The 21,465-nt window shown below is 61.6% G+C and overlaps 1 protein-coding gene across 28 annotated transcripts in view; it reads left to right on the top strand.

Annotated features, from left to right (window-relative positions):
• Nucleotides 1–21,465, top strand: part of SORCS2 (sortilin related VPS10 domain containing receptor 2) — a 507,067-nt gene that overhangs the window by 121,207 nt on the left and 364,395 nt on the right. For 2 of the 28 annotated variants that reach the window (XM_084971460.1, XM_084971457.1), the window contains exon 1: nt 16,862–16,982. The exons of the other annotated variants lie outside the window; for them this stretch is intronic. The gene's annotated coding sequence lies outside the window, so the exon portion shown is untranslated. Of the gene's footprint in view, nt 1–16,861; nt 16,983–21,465 lie in introns of those variants that run through there. 28 annotated transcript variants of the gene reach the window in all.

Here is a 21,465-nt window from a genome sequence, read left to right as displayed (position 1 = left end):
CACTGCCACGGGGCGGTGATGAAGGCGTTCTGCTTCCTCCGTGCGGTACAGGGAGTGTCGGCGGTGGCTGTCCCCGTGCGCCGCGGGGAGACACTCCCGAAGGAGCACAGGCTCGATGCTGGGGGAGCCCGTATTTGGGGGCTTGGACCTGCTGCATCCACAGAAGCAGGCGGAAGAAGCCTTCTCTGTGCTCAGAACCCCGTCCTGTGTGACACTTATACTTAAATCTGATGGGACAAAGTCAGAATAAAATTTGGTTTATAAAGGCCTATTTCTGCATCCCCCTCCCCTCCCTGGGCCTCGTCTCCCATCTGATTAGTCCACGGGGTTGCATTTCTGCAGCTCTCCGCTCCCCCGTGTCATCATGGCCCAGGGTCGCGGCTCTGTCGTTACACCCATACTCCCAGCTGCCCTTGACCTTCCAGCCTCAAACCTTTCTTTCTGAGAGCTGGCTGCCCTTGGATCAAACGGCCGTCCTTCCGCCGCAGCTTCCGATGCCTTTGGGACACTGATGGTCCTAGGAATGTATCTGGAACCCAGGCCTTTCGCCTCCTCTCTGGATGGTGTCACTCGAACTCTCCGGAGACGGAAGACTCGGAACGTGGTGGGGGAGAGCAGATGGCACGCCCGGCCGCGCCCTGCGGCGGTTTCATCTCGGGCACCCACAGAGCCGTGGGGCCTCCGCATGCCTGAGGTCACCTTGTCCTTTCTGTGGCCCTTGAGGGAGGGGACTCTGGTGGGGAAACATCTCTAAAGACAACCACGTTCTGGAGAGACGCAGATGGACGGACTGGGCCAGAGTCTGCCTTTGGAAAATTCCTGGGTTTTGGAACCAGGGTGGGCATTTCCAGAATTTACATCAAACAGTGTCCTGAGTCTTCCTTAAACTGGCGGGACGGGCATCTGGGGACCGCCTTTCTTTTCCTTCTTCGAGCGGGATCCCAGCCTTATCTCCTTCGCCGTCTCTCCTTTGTCCTGGATGGGAGGAAACCCGGCCTGTAATCCTCAGAGGCCAGTCTCCAGTGGGACATCTGGAGCCGAAGCCACGTGGCCGTCTGAGCAGCTGCGGGGTCCAGTCCAGCCTGACTGTGTCCCTTAACCGTTTGGTGCCTCAGCCTCCCTGTTGGTGAAACGCAGAGACGCAGCCCCGGGAGAGGAGGCTCGTGGTGAACCCAGCAGGGGACACGCCGAGGCCTTCCGCCTCCACAGGCTGCACAAACCTGGGTTTACTTGTCAGTCTCGCTGATGGAATCGGAGCGTGGGGGTCACTCGCGTGACAGCCCGCGCCCTGCTCCTGAGCTGGGACCGCTGTTTCGGCGAGAAGTCATTATCTTTGGGGTGGACCGTGTCGCCTGTCTCTGCCTGTCAGCCGCCTGCTGGCTGATGTGTTCGCAAACCTCTCTGATTCCTTTGTAGCCTCTTGTTTGGGTTGTGGGTGTCATTTAACTCCTCAAGGGCTGGCGTCAGCCGCTGCCGGCTGGAAAGCCGTGGCGCCCTCTCCTGCCCCTGATTCCCCCCCCCCCACCTCCCCAGCATCCAGCGCAAGGCCTTTCTCGGGGGTCTCTCCGGCCTCCGGGCTGTTCACGGGTCTGGTCATCTTGCTCTTATTCTAGAACGTACCACCCTCTCGTCTCACAGACCCATTTGGGGCACACTCATTTCACGCCAACTGGCTCTGGCAAACCTGGAGAATTTTGGAGCCTCTGTTGATCCGTTTGTGTGGGCAGCATGGCCAGACGGTGGTGACGCGGCCTGGCAGGCTCCTGGCGGACCATTCTGTTGGGAATCGTTGGGTTCCTCCCTCCTGTCACGGCCTGTCTCCTCCCTTCGGGCGCGAATCCTCCTGTGCTCCTCGCGGTGGTGGCCTCTGAGGTTCAGGGCTGTCCGCTGGGGGCTGGGACATCTGGTTCTTTCTTAATCCTTTTCCGGCCCCGATCCATGCAGAGGACGCTCATCGGCGAGTACTCATGGTGACTCAGCAGCTGCATCTGCTCCAGGCCTCGCAAACACATCCCAGCTCCGACAGTGCCCCCTTTGCAGGGGACTGGGGCCGCTGCTGTGCCCTGGGGGCTCCGTCAGCAAGGGAACCTGATCTGGCCCCACTTTTGCTCTGGTTTCACGGCCGGGATCGTCCCCTGTCCGCCTCGGGCCACCTTCTTGGCCCCATGCCCAGGCCCAGCCTGATGGCCCAGAGATGAGAGTTGATGTTTCTGACAGGGTGATGCTGTGGCGGCAGGTTGCTGCCACATCTGTGTCTGGCCTGAGGGGCCTTGGCCTCCTAATGCACCTTTAAATAGCAACGTACAACTTTTCAAGCACTTTCTGGGGGCCCTTAGAGCTTTGTCGGAACCACGGCCATGTTTAGGCAGCAGGATGCCCTCCTCCGCCCCGTTGAAAAGTAGATCACGCAGAAACATTCGGGGAAGGGATCAAGGTTTGAACGCGCCAGCTCGGATGCTTGGTTGGCTCCGGATGCCAAGGACGTGGCGTGACAGGGTACAGATGGCTTCGCCTGTGTCGCTGCGCCGTTTGGTGCCGTGTACGGTTCTGACTTAGGGAGGGTGGGGCCTGGATCCCAGAACCCATGCTTGGCTCCTTCGCAAGCCTGGCAAGGGCTGAGGTGGGGGCAGCAGGGCTGGTCTGTGGGCAGTGCCCCTCACGTCCGGGCCTCAGGCCCCCAGATGGGAGGTGTTTGGGTCCCCAGTGCACAGATGAGGGGACAGGCCGAGGGAGCTGAAAGAGTGTCAGGCTCTCCCACCAGCAGGGGCTGGAGTTGGAACCACACCCCAGTGGGTCCTTCCTGGGTGTCTGTTCCCAGCCCTTCTCCATGGCAAGCAGGCCTCCATCAGCAGATGCCACCACCAGACATGCCTGTCCCTACCAGGCTGCTGGGAGCAGGCTGTGAGCATTCGTGCTGGGGAGTGGAGGTGAGGGTTCATGCCTGGATGTGTGGGTTCCTTCCCCCACTCATTCACTCACCTGCTCATTCATTCCTTCACTTCCTCATTTGCTTATTCATTCATTTGCCTGGGTCCCTTATTGATTCATACATTCACTCAGTCACTCATTCATCACTTACTCATTTCCTCTTTCATTCACTCACTCATTCATTCCCTCGCTCGCTCACTCACTCAGTACGGGGAGTATCCACTGTGCACCAGGCACCGCCCTCCTAAGGCGCCTCGATGAGCCAGACAAGGTGGCCGCCTCCTTGGGCTTCGTGCCCCGTGGGGAGGACGGATAGTGGACAGGAACAGGTGTGAGATGCTGGAAGGTGGCTGTGGGTCCTGAGGAGCACGAGTACACAGGTCTGATGGGAGAGGGTTAGGGAGGAAGTGGGGACGGCGGTGGGGACCCTTCTGGGTTTGCTGTAACAGGGAGCAGGGCGGGGGGGAGCTGAAGGAGGTGGGGGGACAGAGCGCCTGGCACTCAGCGTGGGTCCGTGTGTTGAATGCGTGAATGGAGCCTGTGCTGAGGGAGTGATGGGAAGGCCCTGCCTGTGTCTGTTCGGGCTGCGTGACAACGCGACAGACGAGGCGGCGTATCCTCAACGGAAACCCACACGCTCACGGTCGTGGGGGCTGCGAGACTGAAAGTGTGGTTCCTGCGTGCCCGGCCCTGGCAAGAACCCTCCGGGTTGCAGACGTGCCCTCTTGAATCCTACGTGGTGAAGAAGGGCCTCCTCTTATGAGGGTACTAACCCGGTTGGCGAGGGCTCTGCCCTCCAGACGTAACCCCCAAAGCCCGCCTCTTAACACCATCACACTGGGGGTTAGACTCAGCCCATGAATTTGCAGGGGCGGGGGGTGCTCATTGGGCCCATGGTGGGCACACTGAACGGGCGAATGAACGGAGGGCCAGGGGAACGAGCGAGTGAGCGAGTGAACGGGGAAGGCACTTTGAAGCTGGGCCACACCGGCCAAGGCTGGCAGGGGCGGGGCTGGAATGGTGACCATTTCCCAGCTCCCGGATGGGGCATCTCCAGGGCATCCCTCCGGGAGGGTCCCCCTCTAGGGGTGTTTTGATTGGCGGTTGCCTGGGGGTTTGCACAGTGGCCTCCTTCCCTCTGCACCTCCCCGACCCTCCCCCCACGGGCCGACATGGAGTCAGAGGTGGGTTTTGAACCACAGGGGCTCAGGCGGGAGGCTTCCGTCCCATCTTTCTCTCCTAGGACTTCCAGCAGATGTAGGTCGTAGATCGTAGGTCGTAGTTCATAAGTCGGACACACTGGTGATTGGGAGGAACTGGGTCTGGCTGGAGCATCCAGAGCGAGGAGTGGGGAGGGGGCGTTGGGAGAGGCGGGCGGGGAGGGATGGAGGGAGCCTGAGGCTGCCTTGGCTCCTTCTGCCCGCACTGGGGAGTCCCGGAGGGACTGGGCCAGGGCAGCCAGGGGGTGTGCTGTGGGCCTCATCTTTCACCTCCGGGGTCCAGATTGTAGGCGCCTTCCCTGGGAGCCCTGCCGGGGGCCACCAGAGACGGAGGTCGTAGGTCTGGGGGTGGGTGCGAGGCGACAGTGAGCCATCGCGAAATTAAGTGGCTGCCTCACACAGTTCTGCCCTGGTGGCCGTGAGCAGCTGCGGGAGGGGGCCTGACACTTGTCACTGGATTCGGGGCCACCTGGATACTCCAGGATGGTCTCCACTCAGCAGCCTCGCTAACATCTTAACACCTGCAGAGCTCCCTTGTCCAAATCCGGTCACGCGGCAGGGTCCGGGTGTTGGGACGTGAACGTATCTTTAGGGGGCCGCCAGTCGGCCACCACACCTGCTGGCCGTCACACCGTGCAGGAGCCCCAGCCTGCAACAGCCTGGCCGCGGTGCAGGTGGGGTGGAGGTTTGACTTGAATTTTCTGTCCAGAGCAGTTTCCTCCCGAGACAGGGCTGGGCCCCCAGGGCTCAGCGCCCTGCTGTCCTGGGCTCTCTGTGCGTTTTACAGCCAGCCCTCCAGCCCTGACAGCTGGCCAAGGGGGGCGGGATGCACAGGAGGGGTGGGTGGGGGCCAGGCGGGGGGGGGGGGGCGATGGGGCACTGGCTGGGGGCTCGGCCCTTCCTTTCTCAGGGAGACGAGACCTCCAGCAGGGCCTTCTGAGCCTTCCCAGCCGAGTCAGCGCCTTTTCTCTTCTGCTCTGGCTCAGGCTTCGGAGCCCCAAGGGGCCCCGAGCACATGGGCCACTGGCTATCAAACAAAGCCGAGAGCAAATTGAAGATTCCCCTGCTGAGGTACGACTCTCAGATGTGCAGTGAGGCCCCACTGAGCCCGGGGGGCTCGGGCGGCGCTCTGGGGTCCAGACCTGGGGGTCCTGGTGGGGCAGGAGCTCCACCGTCCACGGTCAGCACGAGCAGGTGCCCCTCCCGTGCTGGCCGAGGGCCGCCCGCCTTCCTGCCATCTCCCGTCCATCCTCCTGGCTCCCCTCCATCCGTCCGTCCTCACCACCCCTTCCCGACCCCGATGAGCTTGTAAACAATTTCCTGGAGTCACCAGGGTTGTCACCAGGCCTGTGCTTGTTCTCACTGCACGACTCAGACTCTCTGTTCTCCTGTGTGGCGGGGGTGGGGGTGGGGACCACCTTATCCTGCCTCCCGGACGGTGCTGGGACAGGAGACATGGCTGGAGAGGAGGGGCTGGTGCCAGCAGGGGCAGCAGCCGGTGCCCGGGGCAGATGAGGCAGCCGCCCCCTGGGGCCTGGCCGGGGAAGGCGGGTGCTGCAGGAGAAGGGAGGGGTCCTGGACTGCAACCTGAGAGCCCTGAAGCCTGAGATGCGCCGTCTGCCCGGCCGGTTTCCTTTCTCATCTTGCAGGGCTGCGGAGCCCGGCCGGACAAAGGGAGGCAGGCTGGGCTAGCCTGGACCTGGGGCTGGTTCCAGGGCCAGAAGGCGGCGTGGCCGCCACTGGCCCCAGGCCAGCCCCCTTTGTACCCGTGGAGGGCACAGGCCTCGGGGGGGCCCGGTCATGAGCACCAAGGTCCAGACAGAGTGGGGACTGGAACTCAGAACTCTGGGTGTTCATGGGTCTCGGGGGACCAGAGCAGAGCGGGCCTGGGCCCAGCAGGTGCTGAGGCGGACGGAGAGGACGCTGGGCCACCGTCTGTGGAGACTGGCGGTTCGGGGACCTGGAGCCACGGGAGGTTGTGAGAGGAGAGTGTTCTGAACGGGCTGTGGGAAGGTGCACCTGGCGGCTGCAAGTGGGGCTGATGGAGGAGGGACGGGTCCGTGGGGGCAGAGACAGGAGTCGGGGGACCCTGGCCCGAGCGCTTCTTGTTTGCAGTGGCTGCAGCCCAGCTCGGGAGCTACCTCCTCCAGGAAGCCTTCCCTTCTTCTCTGGGTCTGCTCCCCAGGGTCCCAGCTTCCTCTGTTGACTTCATCTGTGTGCTTCCCGAAGGAGGGATTTTTTTGTTTGTTTGTTTGTTTTTTAAAGACCGCACCTGCGGCACCTGGAGGTTCCCAGGCGAGGGGGTTGAATTGGAGTTGCAGCTGCCGGTCTACACCACAGCCACCTCAACACAGGATCCGAGCCACGTCTGTGACCTACACCACAGCTCATGGCAATGTCGGAGCCTTAACCCACTGAGCAAGGCCAGGGGTGGAACCCGCATCCTCACCGATCCTAGCTGGGTTCATTTCTGCTGCGCCGCAAGGGAGGCTCCCGAGGGCGGGAATTGGGATCTCTGGGGGGTCTCGGGATTTCTCTGCTGCTGCGGGAAGGCCAGGGCCAGGGCCCCGACGTGCGTCCACTGCGTCCATGGGAGGCGCTTGCGGGTCCGGGCGCCAGCTGCTTCCCGCCAGCTTCGGGAGAGAAAGCCTAATTTTACAGGTTTAGAGTTCATCCAACAGATTATTTGCTTTTTTTTTTTTTTTTTTTTTTTTTTTAAAGAAAGACACTGCGATACTAGTATTGACTGTCTTTAATTTGACACTTGACTGAGAGGAAAAAAAATAGCTTCTTAGGAATTCAGGGTATTGATCGCCTTGCAGCTGGAGGTGGGTTTCCTGTCTTAGGGGATAAAAGAGCGAAGGACACCGTAGATTTATTTAAGGTGGGTTTTGCTTTGAAGGTAAGGCTGCTTCTTCTGCTGTTTTAAAAATGGTGTCTGTTTGGAGGAAAGCATGAAACTGCCTGTTAAAAGCCTGATCGGATCCCCTCTGGAGCCTTTCCTGACGGCTTTGTTCAGTGGCCCTGGACGTGCGGGAGGAGGAGCCCTCGTTGCTGGCTGGCGAATCCGGCTCAGGGAGGCAGGGGGCCTTTCTGAACACCCGCTCACGCCATTCTGCTGCATCTGATGCTGCTGCCGTCCCCAGGGCTCTGATGCGCCGCTTACAAATTCAAAAGTGCAGTTTATTAATTAACGAGTTAATCCGCGGAAAAGCTCCATGAATGAGCCAGAATCGTCACCCGTGCTCTCAGATGAGCACCTGACGGAAAGGGCCGCCTGGACCGTGAGAACGTGAACCTTCCACCCCCGAGGCCCCGTTTCCACTGAGAGCAGGTGCCCGCCGGGGACGCCGGCCTCGCTGTCCCCCTCGCGAGACGGCTTTTGTTTCGGAGGCCACCGGAGGCAGACGGGGGGTGCGGGGGTCTGCCTCAGTCTGCTCAGGCTGCTGGGACAGAAAACCACCCCTGGGGCCTCAACAGCAGTTATTTCTCACGGTTCTGGAGCCAGACGTCCAGGATCAAGGTGCCGGCCGATTCTGCGGCTGGCGAGGGTCTGCCTCCCGATGTGCAGGCGCCGCCTTCTCGTGTGTGTGTGTGTGTGTGTGTGTGTGTGTGTGCACGCGCACACACGCGCTCACGTGGCCGGGAGAGCCCTCTCTTCCTCTGCAGGGACGCAGTCCTGTTGGTTTAGGGCCCCACCCTCCCGACCTCACTCAACCTTAACGACCTCCTGCAATCACCCTGGGGGTTAGGTCTTTGACATAGGAACTTTGGGGTGGTGGTGGGGGACACAGTTCAGTCCATAACAGAGGTGTGGGCATGAGCTCTTCTTGCTGCCCAGCCCAGGCGCCACCTCCTCTGGGAAGCCTTCCTGTCTCTTCTCTGGGTTTCTGGGGTGTCCTGAGCTGTCGGGTTGTGGCCTCCTGTGTTGATTCTGTTGGTCTTGCCCTTTGCCCTCTGGTTAGACTTTGAGGGGTAACCATGGAATTCAGCATCCATCCAGTGGGGGTGACCCTGGTACCTCCCATCCAGGAGGAACGAGCTGCGACTTGGGGAGGGTTCCTGGGGATTTGGGTGCTTTCAGGATTAGCGATTGAGCCAGTCTGAGTCTGTGAGTCTCTGGACACGCTCTGGGGGCTTCAGCCCTTCTGGCCTTTGTCTCTCTGCCCTCCTTCCCCTCTCTTTGGCCCACTTCTCTTTGGGAGCCAACCAGATGTTTCCTCCTCCTCCAGGAAGCCTTCAGGAAGTGCACAGCTTGGCACCCACCAGGCTGTCTCTGAGAAATCACTTGTCTGTCCTCACAGACGAGGTCTGGCTCTCGCCCCTGTTGTTGTTCAGTGTCTCCCGCCGAGGCCGGGCTCGGTACATATTTGTTGACGGAAGGACGCGTCCCCCGGCGTCTGGCACAGTGCCTGACACCTAGTGGGCGCTCGCGACGTTTGACGCATTGAAGTCATTGAAGTTGGCAACGTGGATCATCAGCCGCCTCCACGAAGACAGAGGCGCAGTTAATAAAGCCCTCCCGGGCCTGGGACATGAGTAAAATATCACAATTTATGTAAAGCTTTTCATTATAACTCTGCAGGGAGTTTCCTCCGGTATTAGCATTTTCAGACTCTCTTATCAGCAGCACTTCAAGGATAAAAGCTGCGAGCTGTGGAAGGCTTGTGGGAGAACAAGCAGGCTATTTGCACATCCCGGGTAGAGATGGGAGCCGACTCGCGGCCGTCCTCCCGAGATGCTGCGGGCCTGGCCTGGGCTCCTGCCCGGAAACCACCCTCACCACGCTCCTCGCTGCCATCGGGACCTGGACTCCCCTGGTGGCAGCTGCGGGGGAAAGCAGCCCTCAGGGTTGACCCCTGACCTGCCCGGGGGCCCGGGGGAGGACGCGACATGGGGGTAGGGGGTGGGTGTGGGCTCCGTACCAGGGATGGGGATGTCAGCAGCTGCGTGACCCATCCTGGTACAGTTCTGACCCCTGACCCCAGGGGAGGCCGGTCCCTCTGTTACAGCCCAGCAGCGTGACCCCTAAGATGTCTGGGATTTGGTGGGAATTCCCGGGAAAGCCGGCAAGGCTTCCGTCCCCACTGTCACTGGGAAAGGACCAGCAGAACCGCAGCTCCAGGGACCGAGCTGGAAGACAGCCCTGTCCCCAGACCCCACCGAGTGACATTCCCTCCGTCTGATCTTCTGCTGTCACTGTGGTCGTCATGTTTGCCCGCTGTGGAAAGACAGGAGGGTAGGCTCCGGAGCAGCGAGCGGTTACCACTCGGCCCTTTAAGGTCCCTGCCAGCCCTGTTAGCGTCTTGGGGTGCTAGCGTCTTGGCCCTTCCTGATTTTGGGGGGTTGGGAGGGAGGGTGTCACACTTTGCTGCCGGCTGAGTGTGAGCCCCACGCTTGGGCTTGGCTGTTGAGGTGTCAAAGGGCTGCTGATTTGGGGTGATGAGAGGGGCGGAGGCCCGCCCATGCCTCCCTGGTGGCAGTCAGGTTAGGGTGGGTCCTGCGTGGCATGTGGTCAGCGTGGATGTGATCCCGGCTGCTTCCGACCACAGCAAGGCCAGCCCTGTGAGACCCAGCTGCCCCGCGCTGGCCTGGAGACGGTGCGAGGTGCCACTGCCGTTCCAGGTTTCTCGGAACCGTGTCGTCCTCGTGGAGCTGGGCTCCGCCTCTGTGTTTGTTAACACACTGACTGTGGCACCTCATCCCGCCCAGACGGCGGAGTCAAAGGGCAGCAGAGGACAGTGTCCCTGCTTTTACTTTGTGGCCTTGGCCGAGCCCTGAGCCTCTCAGAGCCTCAGCGTGCCTGCTTGTAAGGCAGAGATGATGCATAAGGCTGTTGTGAGGGTGAGCTACAACCCTGGCTGCAAATCACAGGCCAGGAGTGACAGGCCCGCAGGAAGAGCCCGCAGGCGTTAGGATCCCTGCCTTGTGTGTAGTAGTCAGGACAACCACACCAGCTGCTGTAACAAGCATCTCCGTGCGCTGACCAGTCACTTGGGTTGGGTGAGCAGTGACCCGGACCCTCCCCCATGTGGCTCCACCAGCCCATGGCCTTGACTTCAGCCCTTTCGGTGGGAGTGGGCAGCACAGAGCGTCCCCCTCTGTGCAGGGGTCTTGACTGTCACCAGATCCAGGGGCTGTGGTGTGGACCTTCGGCCCTGCTCCTTCGGCTCCCCTCCCACTTGGGGGGTCTTTCTCCCTCTTCCCCACACCGTCCACAGATGCTCCCTCCACTTCCTCTGACCCCACCCTCCCCTCTCTTCTGACCCTGGACCCCGTGAGCTGGAATGGGGGGCTGGAGAGGGAGGTGCGGCTGCTGCCTCTGCTCAGACCTGTTTCCTCGCCTGGGAAGTGGGGGGCGTTTCCTGCCCCCCTACAGCCAGTGGGCTTTCCTCACGAAGGCTGCCCCTCGGTGGCCCCCTGGGCCATCCCCCTGTGCCCACCTCCTGCGGAGACTCCTGGGCTCTGGGCAGTGAGCATCTCCCAGGCTGCTGGACCCCCGTGCTGGGCACAGGAGTCGATGGAAGTGCTGAGAGCCCTTTCGAGTCCCCTGGTCCCACAACCCCGTTGGCCAGACGGGAAGTTGAGGCCTGGAAGGGCCAAAGGCTCGCTCTGAACCGCACGGGCTCAGTGGGAGGATGGAGCCGGGAGCCCAGGCCCGTGGGCTCCCTGCCGGCGCCTGCGTCCTCTCGTGCGCCTTGGGGAGTGGGGGCAGGGCTGGCGCTCTGAATCGATCGCTGCCCGAAGTGACTGCACGAGGCAGCCTTTGTGCTTCATTCATTCGTTCAGTGAAGGAAGGTTGAGGGCCTGCGCTGAGCCCGGCGGTGCTGAGGAGACAGTGAAGAACGAGGCTGACGTGGTCCCAGCCCACTTGGCACGGGACGCTGACATTAAAGAACTAATTTCACGGTGAGTGATTTAATTACACCAGCCGTGAGCACCGCTGGAAAGGTGCGGGGTGCTGGGAGAGCGTGTCCTCCGGGGGTCCGGAGGCCTCTCTGAGGAGGGGCCGGGTTAGCAGAGACCCAAAGGACCAGTGGGAGGTGGCTGAGTGAGCAGCACCTGGAGGAGGGTTCTGGGCAGAAGGCATGGCACGTGCAAAGGTCCTGGGGTGGGAATGGCCATGGCTGCTCAAGGCAGAGGCAGCTGGAACACAAATGGAAGCTGAGTGGGGGCATTCGGATGGGGCAGGAGAAGGGAGTGCAGAGCCTGAGGGCCATGTAGCCAGTGAGATTTTTAGCAAAAGCAGGGACGGGCCTACGATCAGGCTTGCTTTCCATCAGCTTCCTCTGGCAGCAGGTGCAGAACGGGTGAGGTGGAGCCTGGGAGGAGCCACTGCTGTGCACCCAGGGCCGGGGCTGCCTGGAGGCGGGGTGTCCAGAGTCCAAGGAATGGGGTGGAGTGGGGGGCTGGAGGGCTGAGGCATCCAGCGTGGCTCGCAGGTTTCTGGCTGGACCCCAGGGGCACGCGGTGCCCTTCCTGGCAGAGAAAGTCCTGTGGAGGTTGAGGACCAGGCCCCCCGAGGGTTCAGGCCAGTGTCTCTCCTAGAGCAGCAGGAACGCCTGGGTGTGAGTGTGACGGTCAGTGACCTGAGTCTGGGGAGGAGTAAGAGCTGGCCTGTCGGAGTCTCCGACGAATGAGGGAGGGTAACTGAGATGCCAGAAGGGCTGTGTCCCCGTCACTGTCACGTCTCTGCGTGGGATTTCCACCAGGGCCCAGAGACTGCAGCATAAATTCTGTCTCTACACACCAGGAGGCTGATGATGGGCAGACAGGAAGGCCCTTGGGTTGTCCCATGTCACCTAAAGGCCTCCACGTCCAGGCTGGGCTCCACGTCCTCACTGGTCCCATAGGGCCGGAGGCAGCGCGCACGGGTGGTGTGGTCTGGGGAGGAGGTCTCTCGGGGCCGGGACTCGCGTGGAGAACCAGACCGGCCTTGCAGGCTGAGTGACGTCGGGACGCAGCCCTTTCACGCCCATGTGCCCTGGGCCCCCGTCTCCTGCAGAGGCAGGTGAGCTGAGCACCCCCGCTTGCAGTAGGTATAGAAGGCCACTCTTCCTCGCTTCTCCTGCCCGTCCAGCACCCGGGGGCCACAATTAGATGGACTCACGGGGACCCGGCTGGGCCTGGGAAGGGGGGGGGGGGTCTCCGTGTTGCCAGCAGACAAAGGCTGTATGTGTTGGAGGTTCTTATTTCTTGTCTCTGGCGTCCCCCCCCTGCAGTTGTAACGGGAGGGGGAGGTGGGCTGTTGATGAAATGAGCTGCGGGAGGGAGGGGTCTGTGGACTTGGGTGACGTCTCTCTGCCACCCAGTTGCCTCCTGCTGGGCTGGCCAGAGCTGGGTGGGGGTGGCTGTGTGGTGGTCCTCACGGGCCCGCAAGCTCCAGCGCTTCCTGGGAAAGCTGTCCGGGTGCCTTAAAGAAGAAGCTGGCGGGGAGCCCACGCCGGCCGTGAAATTTGGCAGCGTGCTGAATGTTTTTATCCAGAAGACACTTATTAATTAAAAAAGAGAAATAGTGTGTGCTCATTAGAAAATACAGCAAAGCAGGAAGCAGGAGGGTTGCCGGGGTAACGGCACCCACACAGTCCCTTGCGGGTTCTTTTGGTGAATTTCCGTCCAGTCTTTTTTCCCTTTAAGAGTCTGGGGGTTGCACCTTCCCCGACCACACGCCTTGGTGTCCTGGCTTCTTCTCCTTCTTTCTTTTTTTGGGGGGGGTCTTTTTGTCTTTTTTAAGGGCCACACTGGTGGCATGTGGAGGTTCCCAGGCTAGGGGTCCAATTGGAGCTGTAGCCACTGGACTACACCACAGCCACAGCCATGCAGGATCCGAGCCGCGCCTATGACCGACACCACAGGTCATGGCAATGTCGGATCCTTAACCCACTGAGCGAGGCCAGGGATCGAACCCACGTCCTCATGGATGCTAGTTGGGTTCGCTAACTGCTGAGCCACGACGGGAACTCCTGCCCTGGCTTCTTTTTCGCTTAGCTTTGTGCCATGTCCTTTCCGCTTGTCCCTCCGCAGGCCTGGCAGGTATTGTTGGTGACAGTGGGTTACATTGCCATCGAGTGGGTAGTCCCAGATTTATTCAGCTGTTCTTTTGCGGTTGGTTATTTTTAGTTCTTCCGAGAGTATGGCGATACCACTTTTGGGATGTTGGAGTCTTTCCTTGGAAGGGATTCCTTGAAGTGGCGCTGTTTTGGGGCTCTGTGTAAGCCCGCCTCTTGCTCCGTGGGGGCTCCGGCTCCCCGAGCTGGTGACCTTTCCAAGGCGGGTGCAGTGGCCCGTCCCTCCAGGAGCGTGTCACTGAGTGCGGCTCCCTGGTGGAGATTCGATGCTGTGACGGCTCTTTGCCTACGAGCGGCCCTCCTCAGCCCTGGCAGAAACTTGCTGGGTCTCCCCGTGCCCAGGCCTCATTGGGCACATTTGGAAGGGCCTGGGCTGCTGGCATCTCTCCTGCTCTCTGGGCAGCTGTATCCTCATCATTACTCCTGGTGATTCATTCTGGTTTTGTTCATGGCCTCCCTCGCTTCTGGGCCGCAGTGCCGAGTTCTGCCCCCCGCCCGGCCCGGCTTTCGTGAGGTCCACGCAGCGGGTGGGGAAGGCTGGCTGTGGTTACGGTCTACTAACCGAGGGGTTCTGAGCACCACACACGTGTGCACACACAGTCCTTGATGTGCCGCAGCCAAGAAAGGTCCCGGGAGTGGGGTTGGGTGGGGGGAAGGTGATCTGGGTGGGCTTCTGGGAAGCAGTGTGGCTGGGCAGGAGGTCCTGGGTGTGGGCAGACGGGGGGCGGCTGTATAACGTAAGAGGGAAAATCTGGAGCAGAGGCCTGGGTGCAGGTGTGGGGCTGTCACATTCGAGAACGGAGAGCCCCCTGGAGTAAGCAGGACCGGCTGGGAGGTGGAGGGATGGAGGGGAAGGTGAGGCAGGAGGTGGGTCTGGGCCAGACCTGAACAGCCTTGCCTGCCGAGGTCAGGGTTGGTGGGACTTTATGTGTAAAGGCTGCGGTGGGTTTCTGGACAGAGCCGTCTCCAGTTTGACTGTAGGTGTCAGAAATTCTATCAGCTGGTTCTCTGGCCTGATTGGATCTCATTTCCCAGAAATTCATAAAAAAAAAATCCTCACCCTCTTTTTTTGCTCTTTATCCTGCAAACCTCTCTGGTTCTTGGGCTCCGTGGCCATCTGGACTCCAGATGAGCGGCAGTTGGTTAGTCGTCAAGCCGGCCTGGACCTTGCTGTCTGCCTGTCAACCCCACGAGGGCTAGAACCAGTTGTCGCCCTGTCCTTGTCCCCAGGACAGAGACCCTGGGCTGTACCTCTGAGGCCTTCAGGTCATCAGTGGGGCCTCTGTGACAGCACGCAGGGGGCACCCTTGTCGGGGAGCACCCTTGTTGGGGAGCCCCGTCACTCTCCCTTGGCGGTGGGGGAGCAGGGCGGAGGGAGAGACCTTTCTGTCCCCCCACCCCAGCCAGTGTCTGCGGTGGGAAAGGGGAATCTCCCAGCTGGTCTTCCTCCCGCCCTCTCCCTCCTCCCCCATCCCTCCTCCTGCCCCCTCCTGTCCCTCTTCCCCCACCCCCCTCCCCTCCCTCCTCCCCCTTCCCCTCCTCCTCCCCTGCCCCTCCCTCCCTCTTCCCCCTCCTCCCCTCCCTCCCTCTCCCTCCTCTCCCCTCCCCCACCCTCTCTCCCTTCCTCCCCCTTCTACCCCCACACCTTCCTCCCTCCTCCCCTCCCCCTCCCTCCTCCCCCTCCTCCTCTCCCCTCCCCCTCCCTCCCCCTTCCCTCCTCCTGCCTTCCCGTCCCCCTCCCCTCCAGAGACAGCATGACTGCCGCCCACACAAAGACACGATTGTGAATCCAGCCCCGCTGAAGCCCAGGGAACATGGCGGAGGCCTGATTTCCATGAATAATCTGCCTCCCAGCCAGGGCCACTGCGGGCGGCAACCTGAGCTGGGGCGGCCAGCCGGGTGGTTTGCTCTGGGGCTTTGTCTGAGGATGAAGAGCCCTGGCCGGGTGCCACGTTGCCTTGGCAGTGGGGGCGGAGAGGCAGGGCGTGGAGCCCAGGGCCGGCCAAGGCTCGATGCCCGTGGAAGCCACCCGGCTGTGGGGAGGGTCAGCAGGGGCCGGAGCCCGGGTCAGGACCTGCAAGCGGGGGTGTTGGCCAGGGCTGGACTGCACGCCCCGGTCTGAGGCTCTGCCTGCCCCGGGCCTGGGCTGGGGGCGCCTGAAGGCCATGCCCGTTCTGTCTGCGTGGGCAGGATGATATGACACCCTAATTTATCACTGTGTCCGTTGGGGGTGGGGAGCGCCCAGTGTTGGGTGCGGCGCCCCCACTCTTCACGTGAACCAGTGGCTGAGCCTCAGTGTCTTCACTGGCCGGGTGGGCCTACTGACACCTCCCCGGCTGAGCTGTGGTGGGACTGCCGGGTGGCAGGTGACGGGGCCCAATGCACAGCCCGTGTTCCCATCCCACGCGTGCAGGCAAAGACGGCAGCCCTCCACGGCTGGCGCAGTCCTGCCTTGCAGACAGGAAGCCGGTCCCAGGTGTCCCCTGAGGCCAGCGTGAGTCCAGTCCTCATGGGGGTGGACAGTGGCCTGCTGGCGTCCGCGGGGCACCTGGAACCCAGTGCCCCTTCCTGCAGCTGCAGTGACACCTGCTGGCCGGCCCCAGGCTGACCATGGCCGGGGCTCCTTGGCCTGGCACCCCCATCTCCCCAGCCACCCTGGACCCCACTGGACCTGTGCATGTTCACGGCCTCTAGGAGCCAGAGTCTTCCTCTCGGGGGGACGGGTAGATGCTGTTTTTCTCTCTGGTGGTGACAACGACGAGCGTTGTGTGCGGCCTCTCCTCCAGAGGCCCTAAGGGGTTTCCTAGGGGCGCCGGGACCCTGAGTGGCCCCCTTTTTGGCCCCAAGGGCTCTCTGCACTGAGGCAGGTGACTGGTTCTCTCCGAGCCTCAGTTTCCCCACCTGTCCAATGGGAGTCAGTGTCACGGCCACTCAGGCTGTGGGGAGGGGTGAATGAGCTCCTGTTTGCTGCAGGTCAGCAGCAGGAAGCAGCAAACTCTCTAGAAGGCAGAGCCCTTCTCTGTGCATGCCCGCAGCAGCCTTCCTTATTGCTTGGCAGCCCCTGTCTGTTGGAGACAGGTAGGCCATGGCTGCCTCCTCTTCTTGGCCCCCCTGGCTAAAGTCCGCATGCCTGGCTGGGCATCTGAGATGCTCAGAACCAGCTTTATGGCCACTGTGGCCACAGACGGTAGCGTCTTCAAGGCTCTGGATTCAAACGTGCAGTTGCTCATCTGGCGCCCGGCTCCACTGTCCCCTAAACTCAGCTGGTCCCTGTCCCTCTCTGGGGCATCCCCCCACCTCCCTGGATGCCTGTGGGCTCCCTCTCTGTGTCCGCTCTGGGCCTGGTAGGCAGGGCAGAGGCCCTGCAGTCACCCCGCACCCCCGCTGCCTGTCTGGGGTGGGGGGTTCCTACGTGGTGCTCAGCGGCTGCAGGAGGAACTTGAGAACCGGGAACTGGGTGCCCTCGACCCCTCTCACCCCGGGGGCCCCCCCACCTGCGTGAAGCTGCTGTTGTGTTGTTCTCCCCGGGAGGCGTCCCTGGGTGGGACTGCTGGCTTGGGAGTTGAGTCTGCTGCCCCCCTAAGGTCTGGGGCCCTGGGCAAGCCGCTGGCCCTGGCTGAGTGGTGGGTGGGGGTTGTGCTAAGTGACACGTGACTTAAGTTCCCTGTCTGGTGTCCATGGGCTGTGTTCCCAGGCTCTCCTCTGAGGCTTCTGGAGGATTCGAGTCTGTGTTTCCAACCCAGTGACAGAGGAGCAGCTGTGAGAGGTATTCTCTGTGGTTCTGAGAGCAAGGCCAGCCGTGGACTTAGGCTGGGGCTAAGGCAGCGCGGGGGACCCATAAGGCTGCTTGGGGGCCCTGTGCTGGCCCCACATGTCTGAGGGCCCAGCTCTGCTTTCAGAGCTGGGGTCTGTGTGGCTGGGAGAAGGGGCCCCTGGAGCTGGTCCCTTTTTCAGGCCACATTGGGGTACCTGGGACCCCACAGTTCTGTGCCCAGGTGGCCTGAGCTTGTTTCCAGGGCCTGAGAAACCTGTTTTCTGGATCCATTGTCCCAGGGTGGGCCGCAGCCTGGGGTGAAGCCGAGGGAGGCTACAGAGTGGGGGGCGCAGAGGGACACGGAGCCAGGAGGTCCTTGGGCACAGTGCAAGGCCGCTGGGGGTCCAGGACGAGGCTGCAGTGGGAAGACACAGGGGCACATTGGGGGCATCCGGTTGTCCTCGAACCCTGGGCTCGGCTGTGTCGGGGGAGGCAGGGGTGCGTGAGGAAGGGCTGGGATGTTGGAAAAGGAGTCACGTGAAGGCAGGGGTCAGGCTGGAGGTCTGGGGGTCCCAGGTCCCCTGGGGTCTTAACGGGGCTTCTGGGCTGAGTGCCGAGGCCAGGGTGCTAGGAGTCGTGGGCAAATGCAGACTTCTCTGGGGAGGGTGGCCAGAGCCTTGTCCAGCTCCCTGAGGGACCAGCAACCTGCGCGGGGGTTGGCACCGCCGGCCAGGAAGCCCTGGGTGTTGGAGCTGGCTTCCCTGTGGGTGTTTCTCAGAGCCGCTGGCCTCCCCGCACCCAGGGTTTGTCCTCCCCTGGAAGACAATGCAAAGCGACCCAGCGCTGCAGAGTTGTGCAAATCCTGGGATTAGCGCGGTGTTAGCTGGAGGCCTCACAAAGGGCCCCTGGGCCCTGCCAGTCCCCAGCTCAGCACGTAGAGCCCAGTGCTGGTGGGCCGGTCGGGGAGGTAAGCGGACTGAGATCCGTGGTGGGGAATTCACTCAGTTTGGTTTGCAGGGATGAATGGGGACTTTGCAGCCTGGCAGGGGCAGGGCTGCCCTGGCTCCTGGGAGCCCTGTGAGGTGGGGGCTGGGCTGTGAGCTGAGCACCCGTATCTGACTGGCAGGTGGGCTGGGCCCTGATGAGCCTTCGTGTGGCCGTCATCATTGGCTCAGCCCCCCCGAGCAGCCAGCCCCGAACCCCAGTGAGCCCCATGGCTGGTTTCCCCCAGAGCCGTTCCCTCAGCAGCTCTCCCTCTGAGCCAGGCTGAGCTCCTTCGGTGTGGGTTGTGCGGCCCCGGATAAATCTCTCTGAGACCATCTGGCCTGGAACATCAAAGAACAGCTGGAGATAATGTTTCCCCTTCCCTTTCAAACAAGGCGAACGCGCCCACACTTCTCTGAAGCGAGAGCATGTTAGATCCTGGAGAATTTTCTACTCGGTTGATTTTTTTGTTGTTCTTTTTTTTTTTAAATTTTTAGGGCTGCACCTGGGGCATATGGAGGTTCCCAGGCTAGGGTCGAATCAGAGCTGTAGCCACTGGCCTACACCACAGCCACGGCAACGCAGGATCCGAGCCGCATCTGTGACTTACACCACAGCTCACGGCAATGCCGGATCCTTAACCCACTGAGCGAGGCCAGGGATCGAACCTTTGTCCTCATGGATCCTAGTTGGGTTCATTAACCGCTGACAACAGGAACTCCTGTTGTTCTTTCTTTTTTTTTTTTTTTTTTTTTTTTTTTTTGTCTTTTGTCGTTTGTCTTTTGTTGTTGTTGCTATTTCTTGGGCCGCTCCCGCGGTATATGGAGGTTCCCAGGCTAGGGGTTGAATCGGAGCTGTAGCCACCGGCCTACGCCAGAGCCACAGCAACGCGGGATCCGAGCCGTGTCTGCAACCTACACCGCAGCTCACGGCAACGCCGGATCGTTAACCCACTGAGCAAGGGCAGGGACTGAACCCGCAACCTCATGGTTCCTAGTCGGATTCTTTAACCACTGCGCCATGACGGGAACTCCTGTTCTTTCTTTTTAAAGGGCTATGGGAAAGCCTTGGTTGTCTAACCTGAAAACAGGGAGTCGGGAACCCCCTGGCCCAAGGCACCTGCTCGTGGGCACCCCTAACTCCAGCATTTCATCTTGTCCCCTGTGGCCCGACGGGCATGTCTGGCTGCCTGGGCTCCAGCTTGGCATACCCTCCCCTGAGCGCTCCCTGGCCCCTCATCCCCTGGCCAGGCACGGGCGGGAGTCCCAGAGCTGGCCATGACCTTGACTCGTCCTCCCCCCAAAGCCCGCAGACACCCACCCTACCCTGCTCCTGGCTGCCCTCTAGACTGAGACCGAGTAAGGCCTGGAGCATCAAGGCTGATTCTGGAGGCCCCTCTGTGCTAGAGGCCAGGAGTCGGGGGCTGATGGAACCAGCTCTCCTCCTTGGAAGCTGATAAGACAACTAAAGGCTGGCAGAGTGGAGTCAAGAGAGAATGACCCCTCCTCTCCTGGTCCCCGTGGCCTGGGAGATGGGAACGGCATTGTCCCATCGTGTCCTTCAGAGCCACTCACTGACCAGTGGATTGATCAGGAGTTGAGCTGGATTCTTGTGAGGGAGCCCGGAGAGCTTCCTGGAGGAGGGGGCCCAGGAGTGGGAGGACGGGAGGGAGGAGAGGGTTCAAGGGACAGAGCAGGAGGGATTCTGGGTGAGTGGGGGCCCCTTTCCTGGGGCAGCAGGGTCTGACACTGCCCGCCCCCCATGGTGCCTGCCTTGTGATGGGGGAGTCAGGGAGCCAGAGCTAAATGCAGGCCTTGACCGCATGGGGTGACGAGGGCTGAGGACCTGCTCACACAGCCGCGAGAATGAAGGAACAAATGAGTGACCCGGCCGGTGGCCCCTTGGTGCTCAGAGGCTGGCCTCTCTGCACTAGAGGACTGAGTCTGGGGATTTGGGTCTGGATGATCCCCCGGGGGGGGACCCCCCTTCTGGCCTGGCCCAGGGAGCCCCGCGGTCAGCGCTCACGGCCCCTCCTCCCCGCGGGGCAGAGACCCAGGCTGGCCGAACGCCCCGCTGCGGCCTTCGCCACCCCAGTGTGGTGCGTCCTCGGGGCCCCAGAGCAGAGCGTTTCCTGAAATCATCAAAATGAGGTGAAAATGGGCGGTTTCCGTTCTTTCTCCATTCTCTGTGCTGACCTCCCAAATGGTTTGTTGCTCGCACATGTTTCGGGATGGCGTTCGCTCTGCTCTGGGAGCATCTGCTCAGCGCCCTGATCCTTCTCCCTGCAGAGTCCTCCTTGGGCGGATCTGATGGTCACCGCACGGTGCCAGGGCCGTGTCCCCCGCTTCCCCGCTGGGGTCTCCCCTCTCCCCTGCGCCGGCCTCTGGGGCGAGTGTGTGGGTGGGCCAGCTGTCCACACAGCGCTGTCTACACATGCAGCCCGTCTTTCCTGGCTCAGCACTTAATTACCTGGCGTTTTGTTCACTCTTTCTCATCACCGGTCTTGTCCCCAGGGCTCGATTGCAGGCAGTGTCTTTCCCCAGGCTTCGTGGGGCGGGCGTTTGCAAGGATGATGGTTGCAGATGGAGTCAGCCAGGTCTCTGTTCTCAAAGGGCTCAAAGGTTGCTGGAGAAAAGACGCATACACGACGAATTCTGTGCCATGGCTCCCGCCTCACCCAGAAGAGCCAAGCTCATTCCTGGCCCTCCGAGCTCCTCTCCGCCTCTCCCCCGCCTCCTCACCCACTGCAGCTGCCCCCGCGCGTGGGCTTCTCCGAGCACACGCCAGCCTCAGGGCCTCTGCACCTGCCAGTCCCGCTCCCCGGCCGCCCTTCCTGCAGCCGGATGTCTGCCCAGCTCTGCCTCCGCCTCCGGGCAGTGCACAGGGGTCACTTCTCAGTGTCCTCACTGCATGCGTGTCCCTGACCTCCTGGCTGAGAACGGCTACCCGGACCCACCCCACATGCCCTGTGTCCCGCTCTGTTTTCTCCGTGGTGTTGACCCAGTTGGAATAACCACGTCCTGTTTGCTGACCATCTGTCTCCCCCAGTGGACGAACGCGCGTCTGTCCATTTGTCCACTGTTGTACCCCGGCTTCTAGAATGGTGTCTGGCGCGCAGTGGACAGTCCGTGTGCGTGCAGTGTGTGTATGCGTGTCGCCTTCTATGCACTGTGGTGAGCATGTCAGACAGTCCTTTGTGGCATCAGCACACACCAGGCTTTTGGCCGATCAGTGCTCCAGGGGTTTCACGGTCGTGCGTGAGTGGCTTAGCTCCGTGTGCCCCTGGTGTGGGGGCCTCAGCGGGGTGGTGGTTTCTCCTGCACACCTCTGTGGCCGAGGGTGCCCGTGGTCCTGGGGCGCCGCCTGCATGATGGAAGAGTGTCGCGGCAGGTGCTCCGCGCCCTCGTCCACATGTGCAGATCCGAGGGCAGGCGGGGGCGTGAAAAGCAAGTCTGAGTTGATTTTCCAAAATTAGCGCCCGGGAGGACCTTCCCAAGGAGGAGCCGGTGCC

This window comes from Sus scrofa, chromosome 8 (genome assembly GCF_054392235.1).
Source record: "Sus scrofa isolate SSC_HxYL_T2T_F1_AM1 chromosome 8, Sscrofa_HxYL_maternal_Yorkshire_Landrace_v2.0, whole genome shotgun sequence".
Classification (NCBI taxonomy): Eukaryota; Metazoa; Chordata; class Mammalia; order Artiodactyla; family Suidae; genus Sus; species Sus scrofa.
The sequence above is the reverse complement of the archived record's forward strand: the minus strand, read 5'-3'. Positions and strand labels throughout refer to the sequence as shown.